Source organism: Mugil cephalus, chromosome 8 (genome assembly GCF_022458985.1).
Source record: "Mugil cephalus isolate CIBA_MC_2020 chromosome 8, CIBA_Mcephalus_1.1, whole genome shotgun sequence".
NCBI classification, from domain to species: domain Eukaryota; kingdom Metazoa; phylum Chordata; class Actinopteri; order Mugiliformes; family Mugilidae; genus Mugil; species Mugil cephalus.
In genome coordinates, this window is record NC_061777.1 from 15867215 (window position 1) to 15885775 (window position 18561).

The window sequence follows — 18561 nt, forward strand, 5'->3', positions numbered from 1 at the left end:
AAATTCTTGAGTGGCGCAAATCTTCTGTGATGAAGACAAGCCGCTTGCCTGTCCTGGAAGCAAAATACGCCGCCTGCATTTTGAAGCAAGGGGATTCAGGTTGCACGGACGTGTCTGGGCGCTGATATAAGTACACAGGCAAAGATATGCATGGATACGCAAACATGAAGGAAATTATGCAGGGACAAATAAGCAGACTCTCCAAATTTCCACAGTTTTAAGACCACAAACAAATACACATGCACACTCTCTGCTGGGTGGAGACACACAGGTCAGTGGAGGTGCCTCTTAAGCTCTGGCTGTCAAGTGGCAGGGCTAATCTTATTAAGACTCTCTTCAGCTGTTGGTCCAAACTCTTAAAGTGACAGTTCACTTTGCTGGATAATTAGTACGATATGAACCTAAACATACTGAAATCAACTGAAGACTTTCACTTTTGGTCGGATAAGAGGGTTCCTGAGTTACACACAGTTAACACAAAAAACAATGACAATGTAGAGGACTGAGTGTGTGGGTTTCCCATCACAGGAACTGTAAGGAAATCACCCCAAGTTGGGGTGTGACAACCTGTTTTGAGGAAAGAGACAGATATGGAAATACAGACGGAGACCAGGAGGGAATTGATTACAAGACCAAAGGTCATAAGCTCAGGAAAGACTCTAGGTCAGAAGGGAAGTAGCGTCAACAGGTCATGGACTGCAGTAGCAGCATGCGTGCATACAGTCGCCACAAGTCAAAATGGAATCTGGGGCTGCACTAACTGATGCATAAATGCTGAACTACTGTATATACCACACACACAGAACACATTCAATAGGAAAATAGCACCAACACAGACCAAGACTGACCCACATTTTTAACTGTCCCGCCTCAAGTGGTGCTGACTTCCATACTAGTCTCTATGTAAACATTCAATGAGAACATGAATGAGGCTAATGAATACACTTAAGACTACACAGCTATGATAGGTACATGGGGATGAAAGTCTGAAAGTCACCATCATTTCTGCTATAAGACACCTGTTTTAATAAGTATAATCCGCTGAGCACCGTCTTTGCCTCCTCTTAATAGATTTATTACACTTACACCTCAGATGCATTATGCTTGAAATTCATTTAATCCTACCGACATATTCATTTAATATGTCATTTAGTGAATACATCAGCAGGGATCAGGAACAAGCTTATCAGGAACTACCAGCAAAGTGTCTGAAGGTACAGGATATTTTGCTGGTGGAGCTTCTTAATCTGGTGCTAGTGAGAAAAGAGTTAATATTTGGGTCGTAAGAACAAGGTCTTTTGAGCCTATATAAGAGAAACAAATCCACATGTGAAAGTGGTGTTGCAGCGAAGCAGTGTGAAATTACACATCCAAAAATGACAACAGAGCATGCTTACAGATGACTGATGAATAAACCTAACAAAATGAACTAAGACATAAAAGCATTGCTGTTTGTAAGTGGTGGAATATAAAAGTGTTGGGAAAATAATTCCTGGCATCAGCCTCAGAAGATTCAGCGGATACCTTAATTCAGTTTCAGTACAGAAAGCTTCCCATCATGCTGAGCATGAGTCTAAGAGCTTTATTGACCAGCACTTAAACTGCAGAACCATTGTCCTCTGCAATACGTCAAACTATGTGTGTAGTTTGATACTGTTGTGTGCAGTTTGATACTGTTCTCTGACACCTCACCGCTACCTGTGGTGGTGTTGGGAATCTTGATAACCTCTCTGAACCTGAGACAGGTCTGAACTTACGCTACAGTGAGGATTCCTGAGAGCAAACTTTGGACTCGGACTGAGGTCAGTCAGGGAAAAGGTGAAGGAGGGCAAATATCACAGAGATTTTTTTTTTTCATGTAGTCTCTTGCAATAAAAACAGAACAGACACGTTGCAAGAAATAAAAATACAGGCTGGAACGAAATGGTGCGAAGTTCCGACGCTATCTTCGAGGACGAGCGGCTGGGGCAAGGCAAATGCTAAAGTTGTGAGCGGAGAGATGTGTTTGGCCTCAGCGCAGGTCACTCGGTATTCTCATAACAGCCTGATCAAACAGACAACGAAGCCAAGACAAACACCTCTGGACTTCAGTCTGGCAGAGAAAAGCAGAGCTGTGGCCCTGCCGAGATCACGCAGCAAACAGCCGGTTCATCCACCCAGCACACTCTGCAAAGTACTGAGTATCTGGGCATTTCAGTCTATTTGGCTTGGTACCACTTAAAATGACGTAGACACTGTAATGTGTCCATTGGTTACAGCAGATCCATGAAATTAAAGTGTTTTCATTGTTTTCTTGGAAAAACTCAAAGAATTGAGTAGTTTGTAAGAAATAAACACTTGAAAAAATTACCAAAATTCATTTTTTCCCTGTTAAGCCTGTTAATCATAGGTACTGCCACTTGTGTCCAGATTATTTTTATTTTTCATTTAATTACTTAATTTAACTGCAAAATGTTTTACGTCAAACTATTTAAAACGCATCTACTACATCACATCTGCTGTGTATTTTTTGCATAACATGGCTAGCAGGCTAATCCAAAATCCATCTGTCTCCATATAAATCACACCGTTGCCTCGCAGATACAGAAACAGAGAGGAGAAAAACACATGGGAGGAGACGAAAAGGAGTGCAAAAAATACAAAACACAGAGACACTGAGACACAGACAGAGAAATAAACCACATTAGAGGGAGCCGAGGCATAACAGGAAGGTCCTCTGTTGTGTTTACTTCAAATAGACTGCGTGTTCTTTATCCACTTGCGCAGCTCCTTGGTAGAGTTCCTCATATTGTATTGCCCTCGCACAAAGAAAAACAAACCTGTTGTTAGGTGAAAACGTTGCGTCTCACAGAGAGAGCACAGCATTTATCTCAATAGCCATTTCATCTAATGGGGCACTGAGTGGGTATTCGAATCCTGAGTGGTCAGAGCAGTTTTTCAGGCAGAGGAGGACACATGTAATCCATATGCTAGCCTGAAATCACAAAAATCCAAAAATATGATCTTATTACTATTAACATGCACCACGTGAATCTTTCAAAATGGATGTCATTGTGCATCTCCGATTGCGAGAATTACAATAAACTAGACAATACGTGCGTGCGCGTACACACGCAGCTGATACACTATGCGCAGTAGGTATCCTAAAATAGTGTGATGGAAAAATCTATACGGGCGTTCAGTTATTTCCGCACTGCTGTGCCGTGGCCTGGTGATACAACCGGATAATCACTGCACAGTGTGAGCACATGTCATTTGCCTGCCAAGCTGCGGCTCGGGCCACACAGGTTTGTTTCATTTAAATAAGGGCAAGGGGCGAGGAAGTGGAAGCTGTTTTAAATGCCTGCTTTGCTGTTGATCCCAGCTAATCCTAAACAGAGGTCAAATGTTTGGATGATACATACTGAGATACAATTCATGCTCAGTCAAATGGCCCTGTGCATTTGCATATAATGTTTAACCATTGGGTTTAGATTATGCCCCGTTTTACATCTGGTGTTTGCATTGAGGGGGACGTAAAAGGCAACCGAACAGAAAACATACTGGAGCTTAACAACAGGAAGTCAATATTTCTACATAACATGACCTCTGTTGAGAAATGCACCGGTATTAAGTAGCACATGATATTAAATAGGAATGGTAATGGTGATATTGATTAAATATTTATGCCAAAATGAGAGTCAATTATTCCAGTGGGGGAGACACTGGGAGAGAAACAAAGAGAAAGAATATTTCATTTCCAAGCAGCATAACACAAGGCCATAGTAGATTTACATTTTGTTGTATATATTGTTTTATACAGTAAAATAAAACGGTATGCAATTTCTATGCTTTAGAACATTTTCCCTTCAGTTAGTTTAAATTAAGGGCAAGGTCCCTGAAGTGTACTAAAAATGGATCCAAGCTAAAAGTGTGCAACCAAACCACATAATATGTGGCGGGTCAGTTTCACATTTCAATGTGGGAACTAAACCACAGAGAGTGGAGTCAGACAAACATTGACCGGGATGATGACAGAGCTCTCAACAGCGGCAAACTTGCTAGCATCAGTTGCAATGTCTGATTCATCCTCTGTGGTCCGTGCGTGAGCTCGCGTGTGCATGAGGAGGAGAGACGGGGGGGTGTCAGTCAGATTGCATCAGCGCCCCGAAACTGTAAAAACTGGGCAGTCCTCGATTAAATGCCACGTAGGTGACTGCAAGCGCAAAGGCGGCGCGTATTAAAGGAGACGTGAAGGGGAACACCTTGCAAATCCTTACAGCCACACACAATTACAGATTAAAACCCTGTGGTTTCATGAGTGGCTTGGCCAAGACTAAAACTGGTCTGGCCCTGATTAGCAGGAATGGCACCCTTGGGCGTTTCTCTGACTGAATATTAGTTTTAAGCCTCTAGCGCTTACTAGCTGAGAAGGCAGAGAGTGTATGTGTCAATGTGTTTATGTCTATACAGCGTGAAGAGGTTGGCAAATGTGGGTATTGGATTTCAAATGCACCGCATGAGTCACTGTGTGTATATTTGCCTGTCTGCTCCCTGTTTGGGAGATTTTTTTTTAGATGTATCCCCGTGATGCATTTTGGGTGTGGAGAAGACGCGGCAGAGATCGCTGTAATTCACATAATCGTTGTTCTCTGCAATGTTTTTAAGTGTGTTTTTAAGTAACGTCAGCAATCAGCTGCAGACATTGCTAAAATGAAACAAGGGCAAACGTCTATGTGACATGAAGCATGCAGTGGCACCATGGCACAGCCAGCACTGCTGCTGTGGGTGCTAAACGGGGTTTCTTAATTCTCAGTTAATAAAGCCACACTGCTGTCATTACAGCGAGGCAAGGCAAGTAACCGAGACAGACAGGCAAGACGAGAACACAAACTGGACGATGAGGAGACAGACAGCCATGGCTTGCAGGCGTTGGAAAGGGGGGACGCTGGAGAATAGCACCATGGCAACACAAAGACATATGGGGCTCTTTGGGCCCAGACAGACAGACATATGGGACTGTTAGCGTGGGTCAGTCCCCTAAATCCTGCAAGGGACGCGAGGAGATAACCACACCCACCCAATCACACCCATCCCAACCACACACTCACACCAGCACAAAACGCTCAGACAATGTCCTTTGGTGTGAAATCTGCGACTGCATGGTGGTCGGTTTTCTGCTACAAAGAGGAATGCACATGATTGCATAATGACATGAAGATGCACAGCAGGGTAGGTCTCTTGAAGTGATATATCTGCACAATCAGGATGCATGGGAGCAGAAAAAATGGACAAAAATAGAGAGGAACCAAGGCCAAGCAGCCAAATGACTCCACACAAACATGCAGGTATCCAGAGAACTGAACAGTTACAGTTACATAAAATAACACTGATTTGGTGAAACAGACAGGGATATTCAGATCTGCTGTATCAATATAAATGTCTTATATCATTTGTGTGGATTAAGGAGTGAAAAGGCTGAGGGAAATCTTTACACGCTGTTAATGATTAAGTGTGGTTCACTACATTAAGTTTCTTGCTTAAAACTTCACGGGCACTGGCAGTCCCAGGCCTTTTTTTTTTTTTTTTTTATCCGTCCACTGGCCATTTCCTTTAAAAGTTCCTCTTCAGCTGTTATTCCAGCCGACCCTGACCTATCTCAGACCTCTGCTTATCTGTCATTTTCAAGCCACGCAATGCAGAACGTGTGCCAAGACAGAGTTTACTGAAGGTGATGGTGTAAGAGTAAATGTCACTCAATCTGAGGGGCATAAACAAACGCACGGAATCGAGGCCACAAAAAAAAAAAAAACTGTGTGACATTGATAATTAGCTCCAATGTAAAAGTGCTGAACATGCAAAAATTACAATTCTTGCTGCATAAAGTCTTTTGGCCCACAAAGAGTCTTTCATCATTGTGTCAACAGTGATGTTGTGTAATACGTGCGCATATCAGTGCAGCCATCCTGGATCCCTGGCCTCGGTCCACCCCAGAGCTATCTGAGCATCCACAACCGGGCAAAGACACCCTCTCTGAAGCAAACTGGCGCTCTTATCTCCCCTCGCCCGTTTGGTCTGGCCGTGCCCTGCCCTGTCCTCGCTGATGATACAACACCTTCTTATCCAAGTCTCTCACCACACAAACAGCTCGTTCCCTCACACATGGGCTGTCTGGCCATGTAAAGGGTTGTTTTCCTTGCTATATGACGTGAAAGAATGGCACGTAGCAGTAGAAAGAAACATGCACACATGAAGCCCGTGTTTTATTTTTGATAGTTTTTTCTTGTTTACTGAATTAAGACAATACCAGCGTGCTCTCAGGTGAGCTGCAGGGGCCTATAAATTTCAAAAAGAGTTTCACTGAGATGCTTCTTCTTCTAGTGGGAGATGTCAACAAAGAATTTACGTCACCCCTGAGCAGATTGTCTGAAATACAGGCGTTAAAATAACCTTCTATTTTCATTTCTGCTTTATTTGTTTGCCATCTTTTTTGGGGAGAGGAGTGTGTTTCTCATTTTTACATGTTCACAACACATTCAACCGAGCGCTGTTTCTCGCAATGTCTCTTTCCGTTTCTCACTCGCTCAGCCAGCGTTATTTTGAGTTCCTCCCGGCCAAAGCCCCTTCGCGTCCCTCCTTCTCCAGATCAGCACTCATTTTGTTCTACTCCGCACGACCAAACAACAACCGGCTCAGTTTCTCCCTATTCTTCTCTTACTCGTTTTCAGACAGTCAGACCACTTATTTTCTTCTCTCTTCTCTTCCCGTGCACTAGGCCCGAGGTTCTCTCCCCAAGCTGTCTCGCTCTGCTCTCAGCCCCTGCGTACATACTCTTTGCTCGCTGACACCCTGTTTAAACAACAACCAAAGTAGCAGCCAGTAAGAAACAAACTGTACAGTTGCCATCAGCAGAAGAATCACTTCTTCTTTGCTCCCTCTCTTTCTCTCCCCCCGCCCCCCCACCATGCTTTCTCTCTCCAAAACTTACAAAAGAGGACAAACATCATGTGGTGCTGGTAAGAGAAGAAGACACTGTTGTCCGCTGACTGTGAGTCCCTGTTATATGTTTTTCCTGCGCGTGAATGCCTGTGACTACATCCAAGGGAGTGCGTGTTTCTCTTTTCAAGGGTCAATTTAGTGCTTTAATAAAAACTATCCGTCCTTATAGGCAAATGCACGCACACTTCCTATACACACATCTCACAGCCCCCCCAGCCATTCTGAGCGCAGCTGAGGGGAGGTGTGGGCTCTCGGTATGTGTGTATTTCTGTGTGTCAGCATGCGTGTGCATGTGTGTGGGATATGGCTCAGCTCACACAAAGACACTGCTTCTTATACGACTCCCAGCTGCGTGGACTTGGCCCACTAGTCGGCCATCCGGCAGCCAAGAATGTTTGGTGTGCAACCCTACTGGAAAGCCCCGGTTACCCACCCACACACACTCGCACACAAACACACACACACACGCATCCAGCCTCTTCGGAGGCAACCTACTCCTCAGAGCAGGGCTGACAGAGGGACAGGCCTCACCCCAATGGAAGAATGGTTCAAATTCCACAGCTGATAGAAAAACACAGGGGAATGGGGTACAGCGGAGGAACTGATGTCAACGCTATCAGACCATCACCACGCCCACCATCTACTCTATGCTGACCAGAAAAGGGAAAAAAAACATTAGGAAACAAGAGCCTCGTGTGGGTATCGTTGGTGCGGTTGATAACAGGTTGTTGTCTGAGATACCAAGTTTCCTTCCATGCTTTTGTAAGTAACTGCAGGGACCACTCCACAGACGCAGAATGACTACATTCCCCAGATATGCATTCAAGCTTAACCCACTCACCCAGGCTCCAGGTGGTCGAGATATCGCATACTCGTATTTAGCCAAACTGAGGGAAGTGAAGCCAACTAGACGGAGCTCATACGCAGTTTTTTTTTTCATATTCCCACGGACAAACTTGAAAGAGGTTGATGGTGAAATGAGGTTAGAGTTGCAATTTAAGTACGTTGGCATCACTGCCCCTAAAACATCCACGATAACAGCGGCAGCATGTTGTAACTGATGCACATTTAAACCATTTCAACTTAATATATTTATATATAATGCAGAAGCCACATGCATTTGTATGCTTTTTCTCATGCAGAGTTTCTCTTGGGCTGACTTAAAGTGACGTCCAAGTTGTTTGTGTAAGCTTTCATTTTAATGTGGTATCAAAATTTAAATAATCTAAAATAATAAAAATAAAAAATAAAAAATTATTAAGTACTTTTTTTTCTTTTTTTTCTTTTTTTCTTTTTCTTTTTTAACTTCAACAAATATTGCATTCATTGTCCAGTACTCCTCTTAGATACTTCATGGCATCATCTCCAAACGAAAGCTTCATTTAAATTTGGGAGCAGAAGTTTAAAAAGCATGCTATATGCAAGTTCAACCGAGAGGTTTGTGTGCAAAACAGTACACAGCCCAAGCTAAATGAAACTGATTAAATTAAAACGCTGTGCACATAGTATACGCAGCAGCGCCGGTTCTTACCTTTTAAAGACCTTCGCTTCTGTACTCGGTGAAAATCTTTTTCCTCTCACTTTCAGTTCACACCTCTCCGCAGCTCTTTTTCCATTCACTTTACTCTGGCCAGCGCTCGTCTCTCGCTTCTCCCCATTAAACTGCAAGGCACAAAACAAATGCGATCACTTCACAGCATTCCTCTGGATGACAACATCTAATCACAACTCACACGTTTCAAACGCTCGCCCCCGTTTCTCGAAAGTCCTCAAATTATCGGCTTCGTATCGTATTTCGTGAAAATCTGCCAGAGCTGACAGGAGAAAAATACTCCCGACTGTTGTAGCCGAGAGACGCCAAGAGGAATGTAATTACGCGAAGACTGCTGCATATTTCAAAACCTGTGGACATGCTGTGGTCTGCAGACCCCCGGCTATTGTGCTCTGGGATCTGTCTGGAGTAGTTGTCCTCCTGTGGTCCTGATGCGAGTTTTTTCCACGTCTCTTTGTTGTTTCTGTCACACCTACAAGGAGGGGAGCACATGGAGGAGGGGAGCCTTGCCTCGACTTTCTTTTGTCTGGCTGCTTTTACGCAGGGCTACTCCTCATAGTGGCTTGATGAGTTTCTTTTCTCTTAAATATCGATACAGATTTTCCACCGCAGATGCAGAAGTGCTCATTTATATAATCATCCTCATCACATCTTATCTGATATAATCTTGAATCGTTTATATGTGTTCGGGTTAAGTTTCCTGTAAAAACAAAATGCATATTCTACAACAACAGTCACTGTGGCTTTTTTTCCCCCCACTCCTTTGCTTTTACCCAAGTCTCCCCTCTGTCCCTCGTTGTCTGTCTCCCAAGCGGTGGCAGGACCCAGTGTATGTTTCACCATCCTTCGCGGACTGCACGCCAGCGCCTATCAACGAGCGCAGTGACGCCAGTCACAGTGCCACACCCATCCATTCATAAAGCTGAGCGAGTGCCAGCCTCCCTGGGTTGCGCAGGGTAAGAAGGTAGGGAGGCATTCACTGCCATCATTTAGGCACTGATGGCGTGGATATTCTTTCTGGAGCCTCATACTGATTGCCACATATGTGCATCATCATCTGGTGAACTCATTTGCACGTACACCAATCAGCCACAACATTAAAACCACTGACATGAGAAGTGAAGATCATTGAACATCTTGTGACCATACAATGTTCAACTGGGAAACTTCTGGACCAGGTATTCATGTGGATGCAACCTGGACATGTACCACCCACCTAAACCAGCCATCCCCAGCAGGATGCAGCCTGACAAAGGCACACACAGAAAAACGGTTTAGGAACAATTAAAAAAAAAAAACATGGAAAAACAGCACAAGGTGTTGACCTGGCCTCCAAATTCACTGGATCCCAAACTAAAAAAGTATCTTTGGGATGCACTGGAATAATCCTGATCCACAGAAGGACCTCCCTCTCCTTTTCCAATTCTGTTGCCAGACAGGGCACACTCAGAGGGCCAATGTCCATTCTGTGATGAGTCACAACTGTTTTGGAGGCACAAGTGAGACCTAGACAATATTCGGTCACAGTGTTATGCTTGATTGGTGTATATCTGCATAGGGTCAACATCGGAAACAACCAAGAAACCAGCTCCTCCTTTCTCAGTTGGACACACTAATTACATTCCCAAATAAAAGGTTGCGTGACATTGTACATCTTACAGTGCGCATATAGTTGAAAGCATTGTTAAATAGTTGTTTTTATCCTTGCCACTACCCGCCCTGTTCATCTTGAAACTATTTGGGTGAATGTTTAAGTCTAGGGAGGATGCAGGCTACAGCCATTGTTATGTACAGAAACTACTGCGACGTGACTGCATTCCAACATAACAGTTGAAACAACATAAGAAGGGTGGTTATTCAACTGTACCAACTGTATAATTTTTGAGGCTGTAGTTTGTGGTGCTGTTAACCTGGATTGAATTAAATGACAGATGTGTTTCTGTTATTTAGCTTAGCCCGCTGACTGAAGTGGGACTGTCAAAATAATAGAAACATGAGTCAATACAAGACAATATACTTTAATAGTACTACAGCCTCCAAAGTGAAGACACAGTTGAATCAACAGCCAATTTAAATAATGTTATATTTGAATTTATTTATTTTTAGTGGTCAGATGGTGCTTAGGCTTTTCGAGAGATTTAATAAACTTTTGATGATAAATTGCTTTGAACAATCCACATAATTGAAGTTAATGTCTTCTATTGCAGCTACTTTAAACAACCCCTGGATATGATAAACAACACGTTCTTTGTGGCTTTTGTATGGAAGAATTTCTTCAGTTTTTGCATACTGACTGACTCCAAAGAATTCAATTTGCTCTTAGACAGCCTAGAAGTTTTCCAAACCAGACCAGAATCCGTCCCCAAAAAAACCTCAGTTTAATTCGGTCTTCAGTGAAGCATGCTATTCTCTGTGTATAGATGTTGGACTTGACAAAAGTAGAAATGTCAGACAACTGAGGGGTTGTGAGAGCCCCACCGTCTTTCACAGATTCCCCAAAACTCCTGCTCGGCCATGCATTCGATGAACTCATTGTCCTAAGAAGAGAACGGAGCGACCTGCCCAGACTTGCTCCTACCTCAGCATGCAAGCAAGTCCTAGGCAACCATCCTCCAGTCTGCAGCCAGGAGGCATGGGACACATCACACATACCCAGATGCACACGCACATGCAAGTCCAAACTGGTGGAACACTATGTCGCAGCCATAGGATTGACACTGCTACTGTGAATTCTAAAAAATACCTCTCGTATCCTAAAAAGCAATGTTCTGCTGACACACAGCATGATACAGGGGATATAACATGATGGTGTGGTGTCCCATGACTGCTTTTGTGAGGCTTGTTTGCTCCTCTTTTCCTCATGGCTTGCCCAGGTGTGCTAAACCTTTATCTCAAAGTGTCGTGTGCAGCTCTTTTCCTTTGCCAGTGGCCTCTGCTGTCGCACTATTGATGCAGCCACATGGGCACAATGGGGGCATAATAGGGGGTCTATGTCCTGAGGGGGCAAACTGCTGACCCCAGACATGAGAATAGTGTGCATCAGCTTGATTTCCACAAACAAACACGGTAGACCAACGCTTGCACACAAAGAAAAAGATGATCTTTGTCCCCCTCAAATCAATTTCACTCAGCAGCTCTGTACCTCTTACTACAGCAAGCCAGGAGGTACAACAGTCATCAGATAGCCACACTGACATCTAAGTTTTTTGTGCAGACTGACCACAATGAATCTCTCTTTGCCCTAGAGCCTCTGCTTTTCTTCTGCCATTTCCCTCGGACAAAGCGGTGTTATAGAGCTACCAATTGAGCTTGAACAATTGCTAACAATAGCAGCACAGACATGGTGACTTCAGCCCTCTTGCCAACTGTACCGCATTGTGGACGGTGTGGTGTGACCGTAGTTTGGCATCATTCGCATCTATGGACAGAGAGCATGTCACAACTTGACTTAGTGCACCAGTTATTAATCTGTAGTCCTGAAAAAAAAAAGTGAATCCAAACTGTTCTGTTCTGATTTTAGGAGTGTTGAACCTGTCAGATATGCTGCATATTTTGTGTTTTATATGTGCTCAAAAACAAACAAAAAAATATCTGTTGTTGTAAATGATTGTGGGAGACACACATATTGTATGCAATATAAAGTGCATGATTCTAGTAGGGCACTAGAGAGCCGTGTATGACTCATCTGAAAGTCCCTAGTCTGATTTTGGCTATCTATCTATCTATCTATCTATCTATCTATCTATCTATCTATCTATCTATCTATCTATCTATCTATCTATCTATCTATCTATCTATCTATCTATCTATCTATCTATCTATCTATCTATCTATCTATCTATCTATCTATCTATCTATCTATGGTACAGCACGCTTTTAGGGATGTTTTATTAAACCATTTGTTTTCTGTTGATCTTAAATCTTCATGATCTCAAATGACAGGTGTTTGCAGTATACTGTGCTTTTTATATAACATTTCATGCATCTGGTCAGGCTGATGGAGCCAGCCGAAGCAGAACCATTAACCATGTGTCTCAGACTAATTCTGTTTGACCCCTGCTGTCCTACTTGTCCATGTGTCGTCCATATGCGTTGTGCTTTGTTCATGTGAATACGATTAGAGGCCTCAAAAAGGCAGGGATTTGTATCATTCTTCATGATGACTGAGGAGCCAGGTGTCGCTTTGTCATTCTGGACAAAGATCAGAGAGACAATGACAGAACCCCTACCATTATTTAATCCCTCACTCTCTCCACTCATTCGTCCACCTCCATGAGAGGGTGCCATCCAATCCCGGGCTAGTACACATCCAGTTTTGGGCACCTGGCCTCCTTAGCCTGCACTTCGGTCTGAACTGTGTCCCTCCAGCACGTCATTTAGCTGCTATGAATAGACACGGGCGTATGCTCAGTGCTGTCAGCTGGGCATTGGCACGTGTGGCTCATGTCAGCACGGCTGCAGCGCAATGCTCCTCGGTGGCGTCACTGCACTGACAGCACATTTGGGTCGCCATGGAAACAGGGACGAGCACAACTACCTCTGCCCTGACATCCATTGGCTGTGTTTTCAGGACAAATTATCATCTCCTTTCCTCTCTCTATCTCTTCCTGACTTGATTTCCCCATCTGTTTCTCCATTTCTTTCTTTCCGTATCCTGCATGTCTCGCCGTGGCCTTTGTTTACTCGACTAACATCACTCGAGGGAGCAGGAGGTTTGCCATCCTGTCAAGAGGGTCTTTCATTAATGAGTTTTGTAAGTCTTTGGAATTGCTGCTCTCTTAAATTGAGAAGTTCAGGAACTGATCATATATGCATTTATGCAATGTCTGGGCCTTTAACTTTACTTTGGATATTGTGGGAATGTGTATACGTGTGTATAATCGTTTCCCCACCTGCGAATGGTGTGACGGGAGCTTCTCGCTCATTTCCTCTCAATCCAGCCGCACAGGCATGTGGTGAGGCAATGATTGACCCTAAAGTAGGGGTGTGCGGGTCAATGCACTGCGTGCTAAAAGTTTCCTCAGGACAAATGAGCAGATCGCAGTGTTTGTACTTTCGCTCCATTTACCAACTTGAGTTTAATCACATATCATTTACTGTGTCCCTGTTGTCAGGCAGGACAACAGATCGGTGGCAGGGACAGGTGCTAAGTTAATAATCAATATTAAAGACACGAGTCACTCAGCAGCTGCATTCACTTCCTGTTTGTGTTTTTTGGTATTTAATGTCCTGACATTGGTTCCTGTTTTGAGAGTTAAGTTGTTGCTGCTGCCGTCACGTTATGTTGAAACTCTAGGTTGTTTACTGCAATAAACTGATGCAGAGTGCAAATGTTCAAAATATAAATAAGAAAGAGTATCTCATAGCAAATGCGTGCGTACTGATAACATGATACCCTGGCACTCACGCATAAGTGGAGCAATTTACGGTATATCATAGCCTGGATGGGTGAATGGATGGATAGCTCGGGTTTATGTCCGACACTAATACTAATAAGGCAGTTCAAATTCAAGCCACTGAGACGCAGCGTATATGGGTCATCATCTGTATAAGGTTATGAGCATGTGGTTGCAAAATGTGGGCACATATTTAATGTGTGTGTATTTGTGGGTCAGACTCATGCTATTACAATACTGAGTGATAGAACAGCTGGGGAATGTGTTGTGTAAGAGGGTCAGTAGTAGCTGAACACTCAGTATATGGATTCAGTATATGAACTAGCTGCTGAATCTTTGTTGTATTACGGCATGTCTTTATGTTCACAAAGTTACTTGCTAATGCTTGCAATTTAGTTTTGAGCTAAGGAATTTTAGAAGCTGCAACATGAATTGAAAAAAAAATCTTATTTTAATAGAAATTCCACAGCATCCAATAGTATGCCCCAGTGAAATATCAAACCATTCTTGGAAAGTCTTGACATTTTAAGCACAAATGTCCTGTTTTATTAGGCTACGCTTGGAAGGAAGGAAAAAAGCCTTGATTAATGTGAAACCTATGCATGTGACAAAGGTGTCTGCATTTAGCAGGTGTGTGCATGAGCTTAACTGAAAAGCTGAAATACAGCAGATAGTACCATATGAATGTGTCTCTGTGTTACATAGTATACTATGCTAGTTACATACTACCACTGAAACTGATTTGAAATAAACATAAAAAAGCAGACATTTCAGCCTCTTGGGAATGATGTGATTTAAATAACTGTTTGTCTTTGTGTCTAATGTACAACATAACTATAGTCTAGTAGTCTGGTCTAATATACTACATAAGTGCTGCAAGTAAACAAGTTGCCATTACTGCAGAGGTGTCTGTCCTCAGTATCCTTTCCTAAGGACTATACAATTATATACATTTACCACATTTACTTTTTTATGTATCATCACTTTTCTGCCTTCAAATGGCGTAGTGTTTACCAACTTCACAAGGAGAGTCCTTCTGATCGGCCCTTCCATGTGGTATTCAAAACCTCCTAACTGGAAATTTGATGAGGTCCAAGGTCAGAGCTGTGACATGTTTGCTGATGTTTTCAGCCACATGTTTTTATTCTGACTTTACATTTCCTACATTGGGTCATCTGGTTGTTAGCTTGCTAAATGTTAGCTTCGATGGCTTCTAGGTATCAACAGTTGCCTAGCAGTGGTCCTCTCCTGACTTATGATCGGTGTTACCATTTGAATGCCAAGCATTTTGTGTTCATGACTTATGTGTTGAATGGAATGGAATGGGATGGAAATCCATGCAGTTCTCAGCTGCTCCAACAGTGGTGGCAAAACCTAAACTTTGTAAAAAAATAAATAAATAATATTAATAATTCAAAATACATACAATACAATACAATGCAATACAATACAATACAATACAATACAATACAATACAATACAATACATTTCAATACATGAAAAACATTTGTTTATTTTATAAAGGGTGGCGCTGTCTGAGAAAATTCATGTTCATTGGACCATGATGTCTACCAAAAGTGGGTCAATAATATGAAAAGAAACGGCGCAGTAGGTTATTGCTAGTAATCCATTTATGTTGCATCACATCTAGCATGACTAGCATAAAATGAGGAAACAGCCAGGTAACAGCTCTGTTAATTGCAGCCCTTAATTCATTATGCTAGCAGCTAGCCAGTTAGTACAGTAACATCAGTATAGTACGTAATAACCTGAAACGGTTTTCTATTTTTCTCTGTTTTCTATAAACACTTAAGTTGTAACAGTTGTCAAATATGTTAAATTTAAACAACATTAAAATTGATGCCAATTAGTTCAATCATCATCAGTAGCAGGACCACTGACTGACCTGGTTGCCAGATTCGTCTATAGGGTCTTTGCACTGTTAGTTGGGTTTTCTCCATAGTTGCCAATGACAACTAGGGTGTGTGCAATGAGATGGATATAATTTACTCAAAAAGCCTTTTTTAATTTGACCAACAGTCTCATAAAGTTATGTTTTGTTCTCCTCAGAGGATGCATTACATTCATATTCTGAAGAGATAAACCGAAGGCCCTTGCCCTAACCGTGATGCAAACCTACCTTACACTAGACTTACATCAGATTTTCAAACTCAGATGTAGGGGTTTACATAATGGGAAAATGTTGTTTGTTCTGAAGGAGAGGCAGATCCCCACAAAGTGATTGTGTGACAGATTTCCAATGTGAGTAATACAAGTACACACGCATTAGTACGCCTATGCGTTCACCCAGATAAAACCAAAACAAACCTGGTGTTTGGAAATGTTTGCATGTTTTGAATTCGGGCTGTGCCATGAAGACGCCCATTAATTTCTTTCGTATTAACCCTATTAGCGGTCTCACTGACAGAGCACAATGACAAGGGTTGCCAGGATATTGCTGTTATTATTGCTCTGACTCTATTTTGAGACTCAATAACTCTCACCCACACAGCGGAGGTAATGAGAGGGGTTCTTATATGTGAGAAAAGGAGTGGTTAAAAGCAAGCAAAAAAAAAAAAGATCAGTTTTATTTGATAAATGTTTAAAATTCAACAGGTTTGAGAGCGAGATTTGTAAGCGTTACCAGTATAGCCCAGTGAAAACGCACGCGCCCATTAAAATAATGCACATATACAAGATTCAAATCTGTATCAGGACTGACTTTATTAGGAAGACTGTCTGAGAAATGAGCCGATCATAGTTTGAGTGCACATATGGGCACATGCACACATAGACATAAACACACACTCCAGCATCAGCACACTAACGTCAGACAAGCTAAACAATGCGTAGTGCTAGGCAACCGTACCATCCAAGTGCAGATGGCAGGGTCTGATCATGTTTATTTTACTCTAATCTAATGCATTTAAGTCCCATTGGTTATCCATGCCCTCTAAATGACGTTACTGAGGATATACAAGATGTGTGTGTGTGTTTGAGAGAAAGAGAGAGCATGTGGGGAGGTTAGGAAAGGCCTACTAATGGTGCCTGTGTAATGGACTATACCTAACTGGCCAGTGTCTACTTAACAGTGTTAACTTTCCATTATTCAAGAACTTAACAGGACCTTATATGGTGAATGTAGAGAGGCATCAAAGTTACAGGCAAAGAAATAAATTATATTAAAGAACAAAAATGAGGCCTGGTGAGCTTCTACAGCTAAAGGGTGGTGTCAGCGGAGGCCTCTCCAGAAATGCCTTTGGGATGTTAGCAGTAAAACAGCAGATAAATCAATAAATTTGCCATCTCCAACAATGCCACGCTTCCACGTCTGGCTCTGAGCTTTTGTACTTACAAATAGATAGTAAAGGCCTCTCCTGGCTGCCCTCTCCTTAGTGTTTCCACTTGGCTGAAACAATTGACCACATCACTTGAGATTTAAGTAGTTTAATACATGCTTTATCTTGCCTTGCAGTTCATCGATTAGAATGGGAGTAGCATGAGTGTCTCTAATGCATGGACAGAGATGAATGGACTGTGTCTTTTTAAAAAATAATATATCTAGGTTTCTGCACATGTACTTTAAGGAAATCCACTCCACTCGCCCACCATGTAAGATCAATTAGACACAATTACAAGTAATGGCATGGCAGGGTTTAGGAGTGATGTCATGTATTGCACCGCTGTAATTTAGAGTCAATTATAAGGTTTGATGTGTTTGATGTGTAACCCACTGTGCCAAATGACAATGTTGGTTTCAAGTTAACTGGATGCACGGGAGAATCATTTAAACGTACCAAAGCTAATTTTAAATTGGTATTTAAAAATTAATAACATGTCTGTTTATGGCTCTTTTTATCTCTGGAGCCTCAGCCTCTCATCATTTCACGGAAAAAAAAAAAAAAAACAACATTTGAGATACAGTGAGTCAATCATTACTGGATGTGCAGACGTTTTCCTCAAATCAGAGGACCACGTAGACAGGAAGGGTGGATTGTCCTTGACTGTCTTGCTCTAAGTTTATCCAGCCGCACTACTCAGTTTTTTGTCATTATTTGCATACTTTATCACCCAAGTCGTCGGGACACTCCAGAAACTCCACATTCCATTTACCTTTTTTTTTTTACCACTTTGATAGGCCCAGATTTACACACCCTCTCTTTCTTCTACCTAACCTGTTTCACTTGTCTTAACACATCAGTCACGGTAAAATACTGCTTGTTTGAAGTATTGTTTATTCTATGGCTATGGCTACTATTACAGGAGGGTTGCAATAAATCCATTTGTACTATATTTCAGCATCTGTAGTTGACAACATTTGCAATTTCTTTATATAGGATGGACATCATTAGTAGTACCAGTAGATGAGGATGAAATGCCTCATAGAGTGTTGTTTAAAGTGGATTTATTCATTTGTGCGACCCTTCACGGTTTCACTTTCACCATCTCGGCACGGGCACAGAAACACAACTCCAAGGGAACGTCGCTCGTAATTCCTGAGTGCGTAACAAGCAGCTGTTTACTAACAAGCTTACGACATCAGTCTAAAAGGTGATGAGACGGCAATTATGTTTTCACAACTTGTTGAGGCTGCTTGGTGGAGGTTTAAGTAATAAGGTGCCTCACACAGAATAA

At 42.3% G+C, this 18561-nt stretch overlaps 1 protein-coding gene across 3 annotated transcripts in view; it reads right to left on the reverse strand.

The window, feature by feature from the left end:
• rhobtb4 (Rho related BTB domain containing 4) overlaps positions 1-9397 on the reverse strand; it is a 38616-nt gene extending 29219 nt beyond the window's left edge. The window contains exons 1-2 of one of the 3 annotated variants that reach the window (XM_047591187.1): positions 9304-9397; positions 8510-8640 (exon numbers count right to left, since the gene is read on the reverse strand). The gene's annotated coding sequence lies outside the window, so the exon portion shown is untranslated. Of the gene's footprint in view, positions 1-8509; positions 8641-8713 lie in introns of all 3 variants that reach the window. The other 2 variants (XM_047591186.1, XM_047591185.1) reach the window with 2 other exon arrangements.
• Positions 9398-18561: the final 9164 nt, after the last annotated feature.